The 16059-nt window shown below is 38.8% G+C and overlaps 30 non-coding genes and 21 pseudogenes across 30 annotated transcripts; all 51 read left to right on the top strand.

Annotated features, from left to right (window-relative positions):
- Positions 1–97: 97 nt before the first annotated feature.
- Positions 98–216, top strand: LOC149716189 (5S ribosomal RNA). The gene has a single exon (XR_016373983.1). It is a non-coding gene; the product is annotated as a 5S ribosomal RNA (ribosomal RNA).
- A 137-nt stretch (positions 217–353) lies between these two features.
- On the top strand, positions 354–472 carry LOC149716188 (5S ribosomal RNA). The gene has a single exon (XR_016372359.1). It is a non-coding gene; the product is annotated as a 5S ribosomal RNA (ribosomal RNA).
- A 137-nt stretch (positions 473–609) lies between these two features.
- On the top strand, positions 610–728 carry LOC149716187 (5S ribosomal RNA). Its single transcript, XR_016373972.1, has one exon. It is a non-coding gene; the product is annotated as a 5S ribosomal RNA (ribosomal RNA).
- Positions 729–865: 137 nt separating this feature from the next.
- Positions 866–984, top strand: LOC149716186 (5S ribosomal RNA). The gene has a single exon (XR_016371738.1). It is a non-coding gene; the product is annotated as a 5S ribosomal RNA (ribosomal RNA).
- A 137-nt stretch (positions 985–1121) lies between these two features.
- On the top strand, positions 1122–1240 carry LOC149716185 (5S ribosomal RNA; annotated as a pseudogene).
- Positions 1241–1377: 137 nt separating this feature from the next.
- On the top strand, positions 1378–1496 carry LOC149716184 (5S ribosomal RNA). Its single transcript, XR_016372357.1, has one exon. It is a non-coding gene; the product is annotated as a 5S ribosomal RNA (ribosomal RNA).
- Positions 1497–1633: 137 nt separating this feature from the next.
- On the top strand, positions 1634–1752 carry LOC149716183 (5S ribosomal RNA; annotated as a pseudogene).
- A 137-nt stretch (positions 1753–1889) lies between these two features.
- LOC149716182 (5S ribosomal RNA) lies at positions 1890–2008 on the top strand. The gene has a single exon (XR_016372356.1). It is a non-coding gene; the product is annotated as a 5S ribosomal RNA (ribosomal RNA).
- Positions 2009–2145: 137 nt separating this feature from the next.
- On the top strand, positions 2146–2264 carry LOC149716181 (5S ribosomal RNA). The gene has a single exon (XR_016373961.1). It is a non-coding gene; the product is annotated as a 5S ribosomal RNA (ribosomal RNA).
- Positions 2265–2401: 137 nt separating this feature from the next.
- Positions 2402–2504, top strand: LOC149716180 (5S ribosomal RNA; annotated as a pseudogene).
- A 122-nt stretch (positions 2505–2626) lies between these two features.
- LOC149716179 (5S ribosomal RNA) lies at positions 2627–2745 on the top strand. Its single transcript, XR_016374164.1, has one exon. It is a non-coding gene; the product is annotated as a 5S ribosomal RNA (ribosomal RNA).
- A 137-nt stretch (positions 2746–2882) lies between these two features.
- Positions 2883–3000, top strand: LOC149716178 (5S ribosomal RNA; annotated as a pseudogene).
- A 137-nt stretch (positions 3001–3137) lies between these two features.
- LOC149716177 (5S ribosomal RNA) lies at positions 3138–3256 on the top strand (annotated as a pseudogene).
- A 137-nt stretch (positions 3257–3393) lies between these two features.
- LOC149716176 (5S ribosomal RNA) lies at positions 3394–3512 on the top strand. The gene has a single exon (XR_016372355.1). It is a non-coding gene; the product is annotated as a 5S ribosomal RNA (ribosomal RNA).
- A 137-nt stretch (positions 3513–3649) lies between these two features.
- LOC149716175 (5S ribosomal RNA) lies at positions 3650–3768 on the top strand. Its single transcript, XR_016373949.1, has one exon. It is a non-coding gene; the product is annotated as a 5S ribosomal RNA (ribosomal RNA).
- Positions 3769–3905: 137 nt separating this feature from the next.
- Positions 3906–4008, top strand: LOC149716174 (5S ribosomal RNA; annotated as a pseudogene).
- A 122-nt stretch (positions 4009–4130) lies between these two features.
- On the top strand, positions 4131–4249 carry LOC149716173 (5S ribosomal RNA). Its single transcript, XR_016374163.1, has one exon. It is a non-coding gene; the product is annotated as a 5S ribosomal RNA (ribosomal RNA).
- Positions 4250–4386: 137 nt separating this feature from the next.
- On the top strand, positions 4387–4504 carry LOC149716172 (5S ribosomal RNA; annotated as a pseudogene).
- A 137-nt stretch (positions 4505–4641) lies between these two features.
- Positions 4642–4760, top strand: LOC149716171 (5S ribosomal RNA). The gene has a single exon (XR_016373936.1). It is a non-coding gene; the product is annotated as a 5S ribosomal RNA (ribosomal RNA).
- A 137-nt stretch (positions 4761–4897) lies between these two features.
- LOC149716170 (5S ribosomal RNA) lies at positions 4898–5016 on the top strand. Its single transcript, XR_016372353.1, has one exon. It is a non-coding gene; the product is annotated as a 5S ribosomal RNA (ribosomal RNA).
- A 136-nt stretch (positions 5017–5152) lies between these two features.
- Positions 5153–5271, top strand: LOC149716169 (5S ribosomal RNA). The gene has a single exon (XR_016373924.1). It is a non-coding gene; the product is annotated as a 5S ribosomal RNA (ribosomal RNA).
- A 137-nt stretch (positions 5272–5408) lies between these two features.
- LOC149716168 (5S ribosomal RNA) lies at positions 5409–5527 on the top strand. Its single transcript, XR_016374162.1, has one exon. It is a non-coding gene; the product is annotated as a 5S ribosomal RNA (ribosomal RNA).
- Positions 5528–5889: 362 nt separating this feature from the next.
- Positions 5890–6008, top strand: LOC149716167 (5S ribosomal RNA). The gene has a single exon (XR_016372319.1). It is a non-coding gene; the product is annotated as a 5S ribosomal RNA (ribosomal RNA).
- A 137-nt stretch (positions 6009–6145) lies between these two features.
- Positions 6146–6264, top strand: LOC149716166 (5S ribosomal RNA). Its single transcript, XR_016373913.1, has one exon. It is a non-coding gene; the product is annotated as a 5S ribosomal RNA (ribosomal RNA).
- A 137-nt stretch (positions 6265–6401) lies between these two features.
- LOC149716165 (5S ribosomal RNA) lies at positions 6402–6504 on the top strand (annotated as a pseudogene).
- A 122-nt stretch (positions 6505–6626) lies between these two features.
- Positions 6627–6745, top strand: LOC149716164 (5S ribosomal RNA). The gene has a single exon (XR_016372295.1). It is a non-coding gene; the product is annotated as a 5S ribosomal RNA (ribosomal RNA).
- Positions 6746–6882: 137 nt separating this feature from the next.
- On the top strand, positions 6883–7001 carry LOC149716163 (5S ribosomal RNA). Its single transcript, XR_016373874.1, has one exon. It is a non-coding gene; the product is annotated as a 5S ribosomal RNA (ribosomal RNA).
- Positions 7002–7138: 137 nt separating this feature from the next.
- LOC149716162 (5S ribosomal RNA) lies at positions 7139–7257 on the top strand. The gene has a single exon (XR_016374161.1). It is a non-coding gene; the product is annotated as a 5S ribosomal RNA (ribosomal RNA).
- Positions 7258–7394: 137 nt separating this feature from the next.
- Positions 7395–7497, top strand: LOC149716161 (5S ribosomal RNA; annotated as a pseudogene).
- Positions 7498–7619: 122 nt separating this feature from the next.
- On the top strand, positions 7620–7738 carry LOC149716160 (5S ribosomal RNA). Its single transcript, XR_016374160.1, has one exon. It is a non-coding gene; the product is annotated as a 5S ribosomal RNA (ribosomal RNA).
- Positions 7739–7875: 137 nt separating this feature from the next.
- Positions 7876–7993, top strand: LOC149716159 (5S ribosomal RNA; annotated as a pseudogene).
- A 136-nt stretch (positions 7994–8129) lies between these two features.
- Positions 8130–8248, top strand: LOC149716158 (5S ribosomal RNA). The gene has a single exon (XR_016372373.1). It is a non-coding gene; the product is annotated as a 5S ribosomal RNA (ribosomal RNA).
- A 136-nt stretch (positions 8249–8384) lies between these two features.
- On the top strand, positions 8385–8503 carry LOC149716157 (5S ribosomal RNA; annotated as a pseudogene).
- A 137-nt stretch (positions 8504–8640) lies between these two features.
- LOC149716156 (5S ribosomal RNA) lies at positions 8641–8759 on the top strand. Its single transcript, XR_016372050.1, has one exon. It is a non-coding gene; the product is annotated as a 5S ribosomal RNA (ribosomal RNA).
- A 136-nt stretch (positions 8760–8895) lies between these two features.
- Positions 8896–9014, top strand: LOC149716155 (5S ribosomal RNA; annotated as a pseudogene).
- A 137-nt stretch (positions 9015–9151) lies between these two features.
- Positions 9152–9270, top strand: LOC149716154 (5S ribosomal RNA). Its single transcript, XR_016374205.1, has one exon. It is a non-coding gene; the product is annotated as a 5S ribosomal RNA (ribosomal RNA).
- Positions 9271–9407: 137 nt separating this feature from the next.
- On the top strand, positions 9408–9510 carry LOC149716153 (5S ribosomal RNA; annotated as a pseudogene).
- A 124-nt stretch (positions 9511–9634) lies between these two features.
- Positions 9635–9753, top strand: LOC149716152 (5S ribosomal RNA; annotated as a pseudogene).
- A 137-nt stretch (positions 9754–9890) lies between these two features.
- Positions 9891–10009, top strand: LOC149716151 (5S ribosomal RNA). Its single transcript, XR_016373850.1, has one exon. It is a non-coding gene; the product is annotated as a 5S ribosomal RNA (ribosomal RNA).
- A 137-nt stretch (positions 10010–10146) lies between these two features.
- On the top strand, positions 10147–10265 carry LOC149716150 (5S ribosomal RNA; annotated as a pseudogene).
- A 137-nt stretch (positions 10266–10402) lies between these two features.
- LOC149716149 (5S ribosomal RNA) lies at positions 10403–10521 on the top strand. The gene has a single exon (XR_016374284.1). It is a non-coding gene; the product is annotated as a 5S ribosomal RNA (ribosomal RNA).
- Positions 10522–10658: 137 nt separating this feature from the next.
- Positions 10659–10761, top strand: LOC149716148 (5S ribosomal RNA; annotated as a pseudogene).
- A 124-nt stretch (positions 10762–10885) lies between these two features.
- On the top strand, positions 10886–11004 carry LOC149716147 (5S ribosomal RNA). Its single transcript, XR_016373833.1, has one exon. It is a non-coding gene; the product is annotated as a 5S ribosomal RNA (ribosomal RNA).
- A 137-nt stretch (positions 11005–11141) lies between these two features.
- Positions 11142–11260, top strand: LOC149716146 (5S ribosomal RNA; annotated as a pseudogene).
- Positions 11261–11397: 137 nt separating this feature from the next.
- On the top strand, positions 11398–11516 carry LOC149716145 (5S ribosomal RNA). The gene has a single exon (XR_016374283.1). It is a non-coding gene; the product is annotated as a 5S ribosomal RNA (ribosomal RNA).
- A 137-nt stretch (positions 11517–11653) lies between these two features.
- LOC149716144 (5S ribosomal RNA) lies at positions 11654–11756 on the top strand (annotated as a pseudogene).
- Positions 11757–11880: 124 nt separating this feature from the next.
- On the top strand, positions 11881–11999 carry LOC149716143 (5S ribosomal RNA). The gene has a single exon (XR_016374237.1). It is a non-coding gene; the product is annotated as a 5S ribosomal RNA (ribosomal RNA).
- A 137-nt stretch (positions 12000–12136) lies between these two features.
- Positions 12137–12255, top strand: LOC149716142 (5S ribosomal RNA). The gene has a single exon (XR_016373821.1). It is a non-coding gene; the product is annotated as a 5S ribosomal RNA (ribosomal RNA).
- Positions 12256–12392: 137 nt separating this feature from the next.
- Positions 12393–12511, top strand: LOC149716141 (5S ribosomal RNA; annotated as a pseudogene).
- A 137-nt stretch (positions 12512–12648) lies between these two features.
- Positions 12649–12751, top strand: LOC149716140 (5S ribosomal RNA; annotated as a pseudogene).
- Positions 12752–12873: 122 nt separating this feature from the next.
- Positions 12874–12992, top strand: LOC149716139 (5S ribosomal RNA; annotated as a pseudogene).
- Positions 12993–16059: the final 3067 nt, after the last annotated feature.

The following is a 16059-nucleotide window of genomic DNA, read 5'->3' as shown; positions in this document are numbered from 1 at the left end:
AAAAAAGCAAACATATTTTCTTTTTGTTATTGTTTTAAAAAGATGAAGGTCAATTTGTCTCACTAAATTTAAATTCGAATTATTATCTAGCACTCTTGGCAACGGCCATATCACGCTGAAAACACCGGTTCTCGTCGGATCACCGAAGTTAAGCAGCGTCGAGCGCAGTCAGTACTTGGGAGGGAGACCACTTAGGAACACTGCGTGCCGTTGGCTTTTTCACTTTTTTTTCCTCTTTTAAATTCCAATAGATATGAAAAAAGCAAACATATTTTCTTTTTGTTATTGTTTTAAAAAGATGAAGGTTAATTTGTCTCACTAAATTTAAATTCGAATTATTAAATAGCACTCTCGGCAACGGCCATATCACGCTGAAAACACCGGTTCTCGTCCGATCACCAAAGTTAAGCAGCGTCGAGCGCAGTCAGTACTTGGGAGGGAGACCACTTGGGAACACTGCGTGCCGTTGGCTTTTTCACTTTTTTTTCCTCATTTAAAATCCAATAGATATGAAAAAAGCAAACATATTTTCTTTTTGTTATTGTTTTAGAAAGATGAAGGTCAATTTGTCTCACTTAATTTAAATTCGAATTATTATCTAGCACTCTTGGCAACGGCCATATCACGCTGAAAACACCGGTTCTCGTCGGATCACCGAAGTTAAGCAGCGTCGAGCGCAGTCAGTACTTGGGAGGGAGACCACTTAGGAACACTGCGTGCCGTTGGCTTTTTTACTTTTTTTTCCTCTTTTAAATTCCAATAGATATGAAAAAAGCAAACATATTTTCTTTTTGTTATTGTTTTAAAAAGATGAAGGTTAATTTGTCTCACTAAATTTAAATTCGAATTATTAAATAGCACTCTCGGCAACGGCCATATCACGCTGAAAACACTGGTTCTCGTCCGATCACCAAAGTTAAGCAGCGTCGAGCGCAGTCAGTACTTGGGAGGGAGACCACTTGGGAACACTGCGTGCCGTTGGCTTTTTCACTTTTTTTTCCTCATTTAAAATCCAATAGATATGAAAAAAGCAAACATATTTTCTTTTTGTTATTGTTTTAGAAAGATGAAGGTCAATTTGTCTCACTTAATTTAAATTCGAATTATTATCTAGCACTCTTGGCAACGGCCATATCACACTGAAAACACCGGTTCTCGTCGGATCACCGAAGTTAAGCAGCGTCGAGCGCAGTCAGTACTTGGGAGGGAGACCACTTAGGAACACTGCGTGCCGTTGGCTTTTTCACTTTTCTTTCCTCTTTTAAATTCCAATAGATATGAAAAAAGCAAACATATTTTCTTTTTGTTATTGTTTTAAAAAGATGAAGGTTAATTTGTCTCACTTAATTTAAATTCGAATTATTAAATAGCACTCTCGGCAACGGCCATATCACGCTGAAAACACCGGTTCTCGTCCGATCACCAAAGTTAAGCAGCGTCGAGCGCAGTCAGTACTTGGGAGGGAGACCACTTGGGAACACTGCGTGCCGTTGGCTTTTTCACTTTTTTTTCCTCATTTAAAATCCAATAGATATGAAAAAAGCAAACATATTTTCTTTTTGTTATTGTTTTAGAAAGATGAAGGTCAATTTGTCTCACTTAATTTAAATTCGAATTATTATCTAGCACTCTTGGCAACGGCCATATCACACTGAAAACACCGGTTCTCGTCGGATCACCGAAGTTAAGCAGCGTCGAGCGCAGTCAGTACTTGGGAGGGAGACCACTTAGGAACACTGCGTGCCGTTGGCTTTTTCACTTTTCTTTCCTCTTTTAAATTCCAATAGATATGAAAAAAGCAAACATATTTTCTTTTTGTTATTGTTTTAAAAAGATGAAGGTTAATTTGTCTCACTTAATTTAAATTCGAATTATTAAATAGCACTCTCGGCAACGGCCATATCACGCTGAAAACACCGGTTCTCGTCCGATCACCAAAGTTAAGCAGCGTCGAGCGCAGTCAGTACTTGGGAGGGAGACCACTTGGGAACACTGCGTGCCGTTGGCTTTTTCACTTTTTTTTCCTCATTTAAAATCCAATAGATATGAAAAAAGCAAACATATTTTCTTTTTGTTATTGTTTTAGAAAGATGAAGGTCAATTTGTCTCACTTAATTTAAATTCGAATTATTATCTAGCACTCTTGGCAACGGCCATATCACGCTGAAAACACCGGTTCTCGTCGGATCACCGAAGTTAAGCAGCGTCGAGCGCAGTCAGTACTTGGGAGGGAGACCACTTAGGAACACTGCGTGCCGTTGGCTTTTTCACTTTTCTTTCCTCTTTTAAATTCCAATAGATATGAAAAAAGCAAACATATTTTCTTTTTGTTATTGTTTTAAAAAGATGAAGGTTAATTTATCTCACTTAATTTAAATTCGAATTATTAAATAGCACTCTCGGCAACGGCCATATCACGCTGATAACACCGGTTCTCGTCCGATCACCGAAGTTAAGCAGCGTCGAGCGCAGTCAGTACTTGGAAACTTTGCGTGCCGTTGGCTTTTTCACTTTTATTTCCTCTTTTAAATTCCATGAGATATGAAAAAAGCAAACATATCTTCTCTTTCTTATTGATTTATAAAGATGAAGGTTAATTAAATTCGAATTATTAAATAGCACTCTCGGCAACGGCCATATCACGCTGAAAACACCGGTTCTCGTCCGATCACCAAAGTTAAGCAGCGTCGAGCGCAGTCAGTACTTGGGAGGGAGACCACTTAGGAACACTGCGTGCCGTTGGCTTTTTCACTTTTTTTTCCTCTTTTCAATTCCTATAGATATGAAAAAAGCAAACATATTTTCTTTTTGTTATTGTTTTAAAAAGATGAAGGACGATTTGTCTCACTTAATTTAAATTCGAATTATTATCTAGCACTCTCGGCAACGGCCATATCACGCTGAAAACACCGGTTCTCGTCGGATCACCGAATTAAGCAGCGTCGAGCGCAGTCAGTACTTGGGAGGGAGACCACTTAGGAACACTGCGCGCTGTTGGCTTTTTCACGTTTTTTTCCTCTTTTAATTTCCTATAGATATGAAAAAAGCAAACATATTTTCTTTTTGTTATTGTTTTAGAAAGATGAAGGTCAATTTGTCTCACTTAATTTAAATTCGAATTATTATCTAGCACTCTTGGCAACGGCCATATCACACTGAAAACACCGGTTCTCGTCGGATCACCGAAGTTAAGCAGCGTCGAGCGCAGTCAGTACTTGGGAGGGAGACCACTTAGGAACACTGCGTGCCGTTGGCTTTTTCACTTTTCTTTCCTCTTTTAAATTCCAATAGATATGAAAAAAGCAAACATATTTTCTTTTTGTTATTGTTTTAAAAAGATGAAGGTTAATTTGTCTCACTTAATTTAAATTCGAATTATTAAATAGCACTCTCGGCAACGGCCATATCACGCTGAAAACACCGGTTCTCGTCCGATCACCAAAGTTAAGCAGCGTCGAGCGCAGTCAGTACTTGGGAGGGAGACCACTTGGGAACACTGCGTGCCGTTGGCTTTTTCACTTTTTTTTCCTCATTTAAAATCCAATAGATATGAAAAAAGCAAACATATTTTCTTTTTGTTATTGTTTTAGAAAGATGAAGGTCAATTTGTCTCACTTAATTTAAATTCGAATTATTATCTAGCACTCTTGGCAACGGCCATATCACGCTGAAAACACCGGTTCTCGTCGGATCACCGAAGTTAAGCAGCGTCGAGCGCAGTCAGTACTTGGGAGGGAGACCACTTAGGAACACTGCGTGCCGTTGGCTTTTTCACTTTTCTTTCCTCTTTTAAATTCCAATAGATATGAAAAAAGCAAACATATTTTCTTTTTGTTATTGTTTTAAAAAGATGAAGGTTAATTTATCTCACTTAATTTAAATTCGAATTATTAAATAGCACTCTCGGCAACGGCCATATCACGCTGATAACACCGGTTCTCGTCCGATCACCGAAGTTAAGCAGCGTCGAGCGCAGTCAGTACTTGGAAACTTTGCGTGCCGTTGGCTTTTTCACTTTTATTTCCTCTTTTAAATTCCATGAGATATGAAAAAAGCAAACATATCTTCTCTTTCTTATTGATTTATAAAGATGAAGGTTAATTAAATTCGAATTATTAAATAGCACTCTCGGCAACGGCCATATCACGCTGAAAACACCGGTTCTCGTCCGATCACCAAAGTTAAGCAGCGTCGAGCGCAGTCAGTACTTGGGAGGGAGACCACTTAGGAACACTGCGTGCCGTTGGCTTTTTCACTTTTTTTTCCTCTTTTCAATTCCTATAGATATGAAAAAAGCAAACATATTTTCTTTTTGTTATTGTTTTAAAAAGATGAAGGACGATTTGTCTCACTTAATTTAAATTCGAATTATTATCTAGCACTCTCGGCAACGGCCATATCACGCTGAAAACACCGGTTCTCGTCGGATCACCGAATTAAGCAGCGTCGAGCGCAGTCAGTACTTGGGAGGGAGACCACTTAGGAACACTGCGCGCTGTTGGCTTTTTCACGTTTTTTTCCTCTTTTAATTTCCTATAGATATGAAAAAAGCAAACATATTTTCTTTTTGTTATTGTTTTAAAAAGATGAAGGTCAATTTGTCTCACTAAATTTAAATTCGAATTATTATCTAGCACTCTTGGCAACGGCCATATCACGCTGAAAACACCGGTTCTCGTCGGATCACCGAAGTTAAGCAGCGTCGAGCGCAGTCAGTACTTGGGAGGGAGACCACTTAGGAACACTGCGTGCCGTTGGCTTTTTCACTTTTTTTTCCTCTTTTAAATTCCAATAGATATGAAAAAAGCAAACATATTTTCTTTTTGTTATTGTTTTAAAAAGATGAAGGTTAATTTGTCTCACTAAATTTAAATTCGAATTATTAAATAGCACTCTCGGCAACGGCCATATCACGCTGAAAACACCGGTTCTCGTCCGATCACCAAAGTTAAGCAGCGTCGAGCGCAGTCAGTACTTGGGAGGGAGACCACTTGGGAACACTGCGTGCCGTTGGCTTTTTCACTTTTTTTCCTCATTTAAAATCCAATAGATATGAAAAAAGCAAACATATTTTCTTTTTGTTATTGTTTTAGAAAGATGAAGGTCAATTTGTCTCACTTAATTTAAATTCGAATTATTATCTAGCACTCTTGGCAACGGCCATATCACGCTGAAAACACCGGTTCTCGTCGGATCACCGAAGTTAAGCAGCGTCGAGCGCAGTCAGTACTTGGGAGGGAGACCACTTAGGAACACTGCGTGCCGTTGGCTTTTTCACTTTTCTTTCCTCTTTTAAATTCCAATAGATATGAAAAAAGCAAACATATTTTCTTTTTGTTATTGTTTTAAAAAGATGAAGGTTAATTTGTCTCACTTAATTTAAATTCGAATTATTAAATAGCACTCTCGGCAACGGCCATATCACGCTGAAAACACCGGTTCTCGTCCGATCACCAAAGTTAAGCAGCGTCGAGCGCAGTCAGTACTTGGGAGGGAGACCACTTAGGAACACTGCGTGCCGTTGGCTTTTTCACTTTTTTTTCCTCTTTTAAATTCCAATAGATATGAAAAAAGCAAACATATTTTCTTTTTGTTATTGTTTTAAAAAGATGAAGGTTAATTTGTCTCACTTAATTTAAATTCGAATTATTAAATAGCACTCTCGGCAACGGCCATATCACGCTTATAACACCGGTTTTCGTCCGATCACCGAAGTTAAGCAGCGTCGAGCGCAGTCAGTACTTGGAAACTTTGCGTGCCGTTGGCTTTTTCACTTTTATTTCCTCTTTTAAATTCCATGAGATATGAAAAAAGCAAACATATCTTCTCTTTCTTATTGATTTATAAAGATGAAGGTTAATTAAATTCGAATTATTAAATAGCACTCTCGGCAACGGCCATATCACGCTGAAAACACCGGTTCTCGTCCGATCACCAAAGTTAAGCAGCGTCGAGCGCAGTCAGTACTTGGGAGGGAGACCACTTGGGAACACTGCGTGCCGTTGGCTTTTTCACTTTTTTTTCCTCATTTAAAATCCAATAGATATGAAAAAAGCAAACATATTTTCTTTTTGTTATTGTTTTAGAAAGATGAAGGTCAATTTGTCTCACTTAATTTAAATTCGAATTATTATCTAGCACTCTTGGCAACGGCCATATCACGCTGAAAACACCGGTTCTCGTCGGATCACCGAAGTTAAGCAGCGTCGAGCGCAGTCAGTACTTGGGAGGGAGACCACTTAGGAACACTGCGTGCCGTTGGCTTTTTCACTTTTCTTTCCTCTTTTAAATTCCAATAGATATGAAAAAAGCAAACATATTTTCTTTTTGTTATTGTTTTAAAAAGATGAAGGTTAATTTGTCTCACTTAATTTAAATTCGAATTATTAAATAGCACTCTCGGCAACGGCCATATCACGCTGATAACACCGGTTCTCGTCCGATCACCGAAGTTAAGCAGCGTCGAGCGCAGTCAGTACTTGGAAACTTTGCGTGCCGTTGGCTTTTTCACTTTTATTTCCTCTTTTAAATTCCATGAGATATGAAAAAAGCAAACATATCTTCTCTTTCTTATTGATTTATAAAGATGAAGGTTAATTAAATTCGAATTATTAAATAGCACTCTCGGCAACGGCCATATCACGCTGAAAACACCGGTTCTCGTCCGATCACCAAAGTTAAGCAGCGTCGAGCGCAGTCAGTACTTGGGAGGGAGACCACTTGGGAACACTGCGTGCCGTTGGCTTTTTCACTTTTTTTTCCTCATTTAAAATCCAATAGATATGAAAAAAGCAAACATATTTTCTTTTTGTTATTGTTTTAGAAAGATGAAGGTCAATTTGTCTCACTTAATTTAAATTCGAATTATTATCTAGCACTCTTGGCAACGGCCATATCACGCTGAAAACACCGGTTCTCGTCGGATCACCGAAGTTAAGCAGCGTCGAGCGCAGTCAGTACTTGGGAGGGAGACCACTTAGGAACACTGCGTGCCGTTGGCTTTTTCACTTTTCTTTCCTCTTTTAAATTCCAATAGATATGAAAAAAGCAAACATATTTTCTTTTTGTTATTGTTTTAAAAAGATGAAGGTTAATTTGTCTCACTTAATTTAAATTCGAATTATTAAATAGCACTCTCGGCAACGGCCATATCACGCTGAAAACACCGGTTCTCGTCCGATCACCAAAGTTAAGCAGCGTCGAGCGCAGTCAGTACTTGGGAGGGAGACCACTTAGGAACACTGCGTGCCGTTGGCTTTTTCACTTTTTTTTCCTCTTTTAAATTCCAATAGATATGAAAAAAGCAAACATATTTTCTTTTTGTTATTGTTTTAAAAAGATGAAGGTTAATTTGTCTCACTTAATTTAAATTCGAATTATTAAATAGCACTCTCGGCAACGGCCATATCACGCTGATAACACCGGTTCTCGTCCGATCACCGAAGTTAAGCAGCGTCGAGCGCAGTCAGTACTTGGAAACTTTGCGTGCCGTTGGCTTTTTCACTTTTATTTCCTCTTTTAAATTCCATGAGATATGAAAAAAGCAAACATATCTTCTCTTTCTTATTGATTTATAAAGATGAAGGTTAATTAAATTCGAATTATTAAATAGCACTCTCGGCAACGGCCATATCACGCTGAAAACACCGGTTCTCGTCCGATCACCAAAGTTAAGCAGCGTCGAGCGCAGTCAGTACTTGGGAGGGAGACCACTTAGGAACACTGCGTGCCGTTGGCTTTTTCACTTTTTTTTCCTCTTTTCAATTCCTATAGATATGAAAAAAGCAAACATATTTTCTTTTTGTTATTGTTTTAAAAAGATGAAGGACGATTTGTCTCACTTAATTTAAATTCGAATTATTATCTAGCACTCTCGGCAACGGCCATATCACGCTGAAAACACCGGTTCTCGTCGGATCACCGAATTAAGCAGCGTCGAGCGCAGTCAGTACTTGGGAGGGAGACCACTTAGGAACACTGCGCGCTGTTGGCTTTTTCACGTTTTTTTCCTCTTTTAAATTCCAACAGATATGAAAAAGCCAACAAATTTTCTTTTTGTTATTGTTTTAAAAATATGAAGGTTAATTTGTCTCACTTAATTTAAATTAGAATTATTAAATAGCACTCTCGGCAACGGTCATATCACGCTGAAAACACCGGTTCTCGTCCGATCACCGAAGTTAAGCAGCGTCGAGCGCAGTCAGTACTTGGGAGGGAGACCACTTAGGAACACTGCGTGCCGTTGGCTTTTTCACTTTTTTTTTTCTTTTAAATTCCTATAGATATGAAAAAAGCAAACATATTTTCTTTTTGTTATTGTTTTAAAAAGATGAAGGTCAATTTGTCTCACTTAATTTAAATTCGAATTATTATCTTGCACTCTCGGCAACGGCCATATCACGCTGAAAACACCGGTTCTCGTCGGATCAACGAAGTTAAGCAGCGTCGAGAGCAGTCAGTACTTGGGAGGGAGACCACTTAGGAACACTGCGCGCTGTTGGCTTTTTCCCGTTTTTTTCCTCTTTTAAATTCCAATAGATATGAAAAAAGCCAACATATTTTCTTTTTGTTATTGTTTTAAAAAGATGAAGGTTAATTTGTCTCACTTAATTTAAATTCGAATTATTAAATAGCACTCTCGGCAACGGCCATATCACGCTGAAAACACCGGTTCTCGTCCGATCACCGAAGTTAAGCAGCGTCGAGCGCAGTCAGTACTTGGGAGGGAGACCACTTAGGAACACTGCGTGCCGTTGGCTTTTTCACTTTTTTTTTTCTTTTAATTTCCTATAGATATGAAAAAAGCAAACATATTTTCTTTTTGTTATTGTTTTAAAAAGATGAAGGTCAAATTGTCTCACTTAATTTAAATTCGAATTATTATCCAGCACTCTCGGCAACGGCCATATCACGCTGAAAACACCGGTTCTCGTCGGATCACGGAAGTTAAGCAGCGTCGAGCGCAGTCAGTACTTGGGAAGGAGACCACTTAGGAACACTGCGTGCCGTTGGCTTTTTCACTTTTTTTTCCTCTTTTAAATTCCAATAGATATGAAAAAAGCAAACATATTTTCTTTTTGTTATTGTTTTAAAAAGATGAAGGTTAATTTGTCTCACTTAATTTAAATTCGAATTATTAAATAGCACTCTCGGCAACGGCCATATCACGCTGAAAACACCGGTTCTCGTCCGATCACCGAAGTTAAGCAGCGTCGAGCGCAGTCAGTACTTGGGAGAGTGACCACTTAGGAACACTGCGTGCCGTTGGCTTTTTCACTTTTTTTTCCTCTTTTAAAATCCAATAGATATGAAAAAAGCAAACATATTTTCTTTTTGTTATTGTTTTAAAAAGATGATGGTTAATTTGTCTCACTTAATTTAAATTCGAATTATTATCTAAAACTCTCGGCAACGGCCATATCACGCTGAAAACACCGGTTCTCGTCCGATCACCGAAGTTAAGCAGCGTCGAGCGCAGTCAGTACTTGGAAACTTTGCGTGCCGTTGGCTTTTTCACTTTTATATCCTCTTTTAAATTCCATGAGATATGAAAAAAGCAAACATATCTTCTCTCTTTCTTATTGATTTATAAAGATGAAGGTTAATTAAATTCGAATTATTAAATAGCACTCTCGGCAACGGCCATATCACGCTGAAAACACCGGTTCTCGTCCGATAACCGAAGTTAAGAAGCGTCGAGCGCAGTCAGTACTTGGGAGGGAGACCACTTAGGAACACTGCGTGCCGTTGGCTTTTTCACTTTTTTTTCCTCTTTTAAATTCCAATAGATATGAAAAAAGCCAACATATTTTCTTTTTGTTATTGTTTTAAAAAGATGAAGGTTAATTTGTCTCACTTAATTTAAATTCGAATTATTAAATAGCACTCTCGGCAACGGCCATATCACGCTGAAAACACCGGTTCTCGTCGGATCACCGAAGTTAAGCAGCGTCGAGCGCAGTCAGTACTTGGGAGGGAGACCACTTAGGAACACTGCGTGCCGTTGGCTTTTTCACTTTTTTTTCCTCTTTTCAATTCCTATAGATATGAAAAAAGCAAACATATTTTCTTTTTGTTATTGTTTTAAAAAGATGAAGGTCAATTTGTCTCACTTAATTTAAATTCGAATTATTATCTAGCACTCTCGGCAACGGCCATATCACGCTGAAAACACCGGTTCTCGTCGGATCACCGAAGTTAAGCAGCGTCGAGCGCAGTCAGTACTTGGGAGGGAGACCACTTAGGAACACTGCGCGCTGTTGGCTTTTTCACGTTTTTTTCCTCTTTTAAATTCCAATAGATATGAAAAAAGCCAACATATTTTCTTTTTGTTATTGTTTTAAAAAGATGAAGGTTAATTTGTCTCACTTAATTTAAATTCGAATTATTAAATAGCACTCTCGGCAACGGCCATATCACGCTGAAAACACCGGTTCTCGTCCGATCACCGAAGTTAAGCAGCGTCGAGCGCAGTCAGTACTTGGGAGAGAGACCACTTAGGAACACTGCGTGCCGTTGGCTTTTTCACTTTTTTTTCCTCTTTTAAAATCCAATAGATATGAAAAAAGCAAACATATTTTCTTTTTGTTATTGTTTTAAAAAGATGATGGTTAATTTGTCTCACTTAATTTAAATTCGAATTATTATCTAAAACTCTCGGCAACGGCCATATCACGCTGAAAACACCGGTTCTCGTCCGATCACCGAAGTTAAGCAGCGTCGAGCGCAGTCAGTACTTGGAAACTTTGCGTGCCGTTGGCTTTTTCACTTTTATTTCCTCTTTTAAATTCCATGAGATATGAAAAAAGCAAACCTATCTTCTCTCTTTCTTATTGATTTATAAAGATGAAGGTTAATTAAATTCGAATTATTAAATAGCACTCTCGGCAACGGCCATATCACGCTGAAAACACCGGTTCTCGTCGGATCACCGAAGTTAAGCAGCGTCGAGCGCAGTCAGTACTTGGGAGGGAGACCACTTAGGAACACTGCGTGCCGTTGGCTTTTTCACTTTTTTTTCCTCTTTTCAATTCCTATAGATATGAAAAAAGCAAACATATTTTCTTTTTGTTATTGTTTTAAAAAGATGAAGGTCAATTTGTCTCACTTAATTTAAATTCGAATTATTATCTAGCACTCTCGGCAACGGCCATATCACGCTGAAAACACCGGTTCTCGTCGGATCACCGAAGTTAAGCAGCGTCGAGCGCAGTCAGTACTTGGGAGGGAGACCACTTAGGAACACTGCGCGCTGTTGGCTTTTTCACGTTTTTTTCCTCTTTTAAATTCCAATAGATATGAAAAAAGCCAACATATTTTCTTTTTGTTATTGTTTTAAAAAGATGAAGGTTAATTTGTCTCACTTAATTTAAATTCGAATTATTAAATAGCACTCTCGGCAACGGCCATATCACGCTGAAAACACCGGTTCTCGTCCGATCACCGAAGTTAAGCAGCGTCGAGCGCAGTCAGTACTTGGGAGAGAGACCACTTAGGAACACTGCGTGCCGTTGGCTTTTTCACTTTTTTTTCCTCTTTTAAAATCCAATAGATATGAAAAAAGCAAACATATTTTCTTTTTGTTATTGTTTTAAAAAGATGATGGTTAATTTGTCTCACTTAATTTAAATTCGAATTATTATCTAAAACTCTCGGCAACGGCCATATCACGCTGAAAACACCGGTTCTCGTCCGATCACCGAAGTTAAGCAGCGTCGAGCGCAGTCAGTACTTGGAAACTTTGCGTGCCGTTGGCTTTTTCACTTTTATTTCCTCTTTTAAATTCCATGAGATATGAAAAAAGCAAACCTATCTTCTCTCTTTCTTATTGATTTATAAAGATGAAGGTTAATTAAATTCGAATTATTAAATAGCACTCTCGGCAACGGCCATATCACGCTGAAAACACCGGTTCTCGTCCGATAACCGAAGTTAAGCAGCGTCGAGCGCAGTCAGTACTTGGGAGGGAGACCACTTAGGAACACTGCGTGCCGTTGGCTTTTTCACTTTTTTTTCCTCTTTTAAATTCCAATAGATATGAAAAAAGCCAACATATTTTCTTTTTGTTATTGTTTTAAAAAGATGAAGGTTAATTTGTCTCACTTAATTTAAATTCGAATTGTTAAATAGCACTCTCGGCAACGGCCATATCACGCTGAAAACACCGGTTCTCGTCGGATCACCGAAGTTAAGCAGCGTCGAGCGCAGTCAGTACTTGGGAGGGAGACCACTTAGGAACACTGCGTGCCGTTGGCTTTTTCACTTTTTTTTCCTCTTTTCAATTCCTATAGATATGAAAAAAGCAAACATATTTTCTTTTTGTTATTGTTTTAAAAAGATGAAGGTCAATTTGTCTCACTTAATTTAAATTCGAATTATTATCTAGCACTCTCGGCAACGGCCATATCACGCTGAAAACACCGGTTCTCGTCGGATCACCGAAGTTAAGCAGCGTCGAGCGCAGTCAGTACTTGGGAGGGAGACCACTTAGGAACACTGCGCGCTGTTGGCTTTTTCACGTTTTTTTCCTCTTTTAAATTCCAATAGATATGAAAAAAGCCAACATATTTTCTTTTTGTTATTGTTTTAAAAAGATGAAGGTTAATTTGTCTCACTTAATTTAAATTCGAATTATTAAATAGCACTCTCGGCAACGGCCATATCACGCTGAAAACACCGGTTCTCGTCCGATCACCGAAGTTAAGCAGCGTCGAGCGCAGTCAGTACTTGGAAACTTTGCGTGCCGTTGGCTTTTTCACTTTTATTTCCTCTTTTAAATTCCATGAGATATGAAAAAAGCAAACATATCTTCTCTTTCTTATTGATTTATAAAGATGAAGGTTAATTAAATTCGAATTATTAAATAGCACTCTCGGCAACGGCCATATCACGCTGAAAACACCGGTTCTCGTCCGATAACCGAAGTTAAGCAGCGTCGAGCGCAGTCAGTACTTGGGAGGGAGACCACTTAGGAACACTGCGTGCCGTTTGCTTTTTCACTTTTTTTTCCTCTTTTCAATTCCTATAGCTAAACGTAAACAAACAACCCCTCCATAGGAAATGCATTAGACTATACTTTGCAGGCTCGTAACTCTGTTTCTACTGAGATACGGGGATGTCCTTTGAGTATGTTTTAGTCCAATTTGTCCCCCATCTAACCATTTTAAAAACATTGAGCTACGACAAACAGGGGCCGAGATATTAAGCAAAATGTTCGTCAACTTTGGTATCGTCTCACTTATTTTTATTATGTTACTTATGATTTTTGCACTAAACTTTGGAGGCTCATAACTCTTGTTCTACAAGAGATACTGGGATCTCCTTTGGATATGTTATAGTACTCTTTGATCCCCATACAAGGATACTTTAAACTTGAGGCTACCTCAATATCGTCGTCAACTTATTTATTGTCTCACTTATTGTTAGAAGGTTACTTTTGATTTTTGAAAATAAATTTTGCAGGCTCGTAACTCTGTTTCTACTGGAGATACGGGGATGTCCTTTGAGTATGTTATTGTCCAATTTGTCCCCCATCTAACCATACTGAAAACTTTGGGCTACCACAAACAGGGGCCGAGTGATTAAGCTAAACGTAAACAAACAACCCCTCCTTAGGAAATGCATTAGACTATACATTGCAGGCTCGTAACTCTGTTTCTACTGGATATACGGGGATGTCCTTTGAGTATGTTTTAGTCCAATTTGTCCCCCATCTAACCATAATAAAAACTTTGGGCTACGACAAACAGGGGCCGAGTAATTAAGCTAAACGTAAACAAACAACCCGTCCATAGGAAATGCATTAGACTATACTTTGCAGGCCCATAACTCTGTGTCTACTAGAGATACGGGGATGTCCTTAGGATATGTTATAGTCCAAATTATCCCCCATCTAACCATACTAAAAACTTTGGGCTACGACAAACAGGGGCCGAGTAATTAAACTAAACGTAAACAAACAACCCCTCCATAGGAAATGCATTAGACTATACATTGCAGGCTCGTAACTCTGTTTCTACTGGATATACGGGGATGTCCTTTGAGTATGTTTTAGTCCAGTTTGTCCCCCATCTAAACATAATAAAAACTTTGGGCTACGACAAACAGGGGCCGAGAACTTAAGCAAAACGTAAAGAAACAAACCCCCTCCATAGGAAATGAGTTAGACTATACTTTGCAGGCTCGTAACTCTGTTTCTACTGGAGATACGGGGATGTCCTTTGAGTATGTTATAGTCCAATTTGTCCCCCATCTAACCATGCTAAAAACATTGAGCTACGACAAACAGGGGCCGAGTAATTAAGCTAAACGTAAACAAACAACCCCTCCATAGGAAATGCATTAGACTATACATTGCAGGCTCGTAACTCTGTTTCTACTGGATATACGGGGATGTCCTTTGAGTATGTTTTAGTCCAGTTTGTCCCCCATCTAACCATAATAAAAACTTTGGGCTACGACAAACAGGGGCCGAGTACTTAAGCAAAACGTAAAGAAACAAACCCCCTCCATAGGAAATGAGTTAGACTATACTTTGCAGGCTCGTAACTCTGTTTCTACTGGAGATACGGGGATGTCCTTTGAGTATGTTATAGTCTAATTTGTCCCCCATCTAACCATGCTAAAAACATTGAGCTACGACAAACAGGGGCCGACTAATTAAGCTAAACGTAAACAAACAACCCGTCCATAGGAAATGCATTAGACTATACTTTGCAGGCCCATAACTCTGTGTCTACTAGAGATACGGGGATGTCCTTAGGATATGTTATAGTCCAAATTATCCCCCATCTAACCATACTAAAAACTTTGGGCTACGACAAACAGGGGTTGAGTAATTAAGCTAAACGGAAACAAACAACCCCTCCATAGGAAATGCATTAGACTATACTTTGCAGGCTCGTAACTCTGTTTCTACTGGAGATACGGGGATGTCCTTTGAGTATGTTATAGTCCAATTTGTCCCCCATCTAACCATGCTAAAAACATTGAGCTACGACAAACAGGGGCCGAGTAATTAAGCTAAACGTAAACAAACAACCCGTCCATAGGAAATGCATTAGACTATACTTTGCAGGCTCGTAACTCTGTTTCTACTGAGATACGGGGATGTCCTTTGAGTATGTTTTAGTCCAATTTGTCCCCCATCTAACTATTTTAAAAACATTGAGCTACGACAAACAGGGGCCGAGATATTAAGCAAAATGTTCGTCAACTTTGGTATCGTCTCACTTATTTTTATTATGTTACTTATGATTTTTGCACTAAACTTTCGAGGCTCATAACTCTTGTTCTACAAGAGATACTGGGATCTCCTTTGGATATGTTATAGTACTCTTTGATCCCCATACAAGGATACTTTAAACTTGAGGCTACTTCAATATCGTCGTCAACTTATTTATTGTCTCACTTATTGTTAGAAGGTTACTTTTGATTTTTGAAAATAAACTTTGCAGGCTCGTAACTCTGTTTCTACTGGAGATACGGGGATGTCCTTTGAGTATGTTATTGTCCAATTTGTCCCCCATCTAACCATACTAAAAACTTTGGGCTACGACAAACAGGGGCCGAGTAATTAAGCTAAACGTAAACAAACAACCCGTCCATAGGAAATGCATTAGACTATATATTGCAGGCCCATAACTCTGTGTCTACTAGAGATACGGGGATGTCCTTAGGATATGTTATAGTCCAATTTATCCCCCATCTAACCATACTAAAAACATTGAGCTACGACAAACAGGGGCCGAGTAATTAAGCTAAACGTAAACAAACAACCCCTCCTTAGGAAATGCATTAGACTATATATTGCAGGCTCGTAACTCTGTTTCTACTGGATATACGGGGATGTCCTTTGAGTATGTTTTAGTCCAATTTGTCCCCCATCTAACCATAATAAAAACTTTGGGCTACGACAAACAGGGGCCGAGTAATTAAGCTAAACGTAAACAAACAACCCGTCCATAGGAAATGCATTAGACTATACATTGCAGGCTCGTAACTCTGTTTCTACTGGATATACGGGGATGTCCTTTGAGTATGTTTTAGTCCAGTTTGTCC

Source organism: Phalangium opilio, unplaced genomic scaffold (genome assembly GCF_054372755.1).
Source record: "Phalangium opilio isolate 3A_F unplaced genomic scaffold, DU_Popi_V2 ptg000009l_1, whole genome shotgun sequence".
NCBI classification, from domain to species: Eukaryota; Metazoa; Arthropoda; class Arachnida; order Opiliones; family Phalangiidae; genus Phalangium; species Phalangium opilio.
The sequence above is the reverse complement of the archived record's forward strand: the minus strand, read 5'-3'. Positions and strand labels throughout refer to the sequence as shown.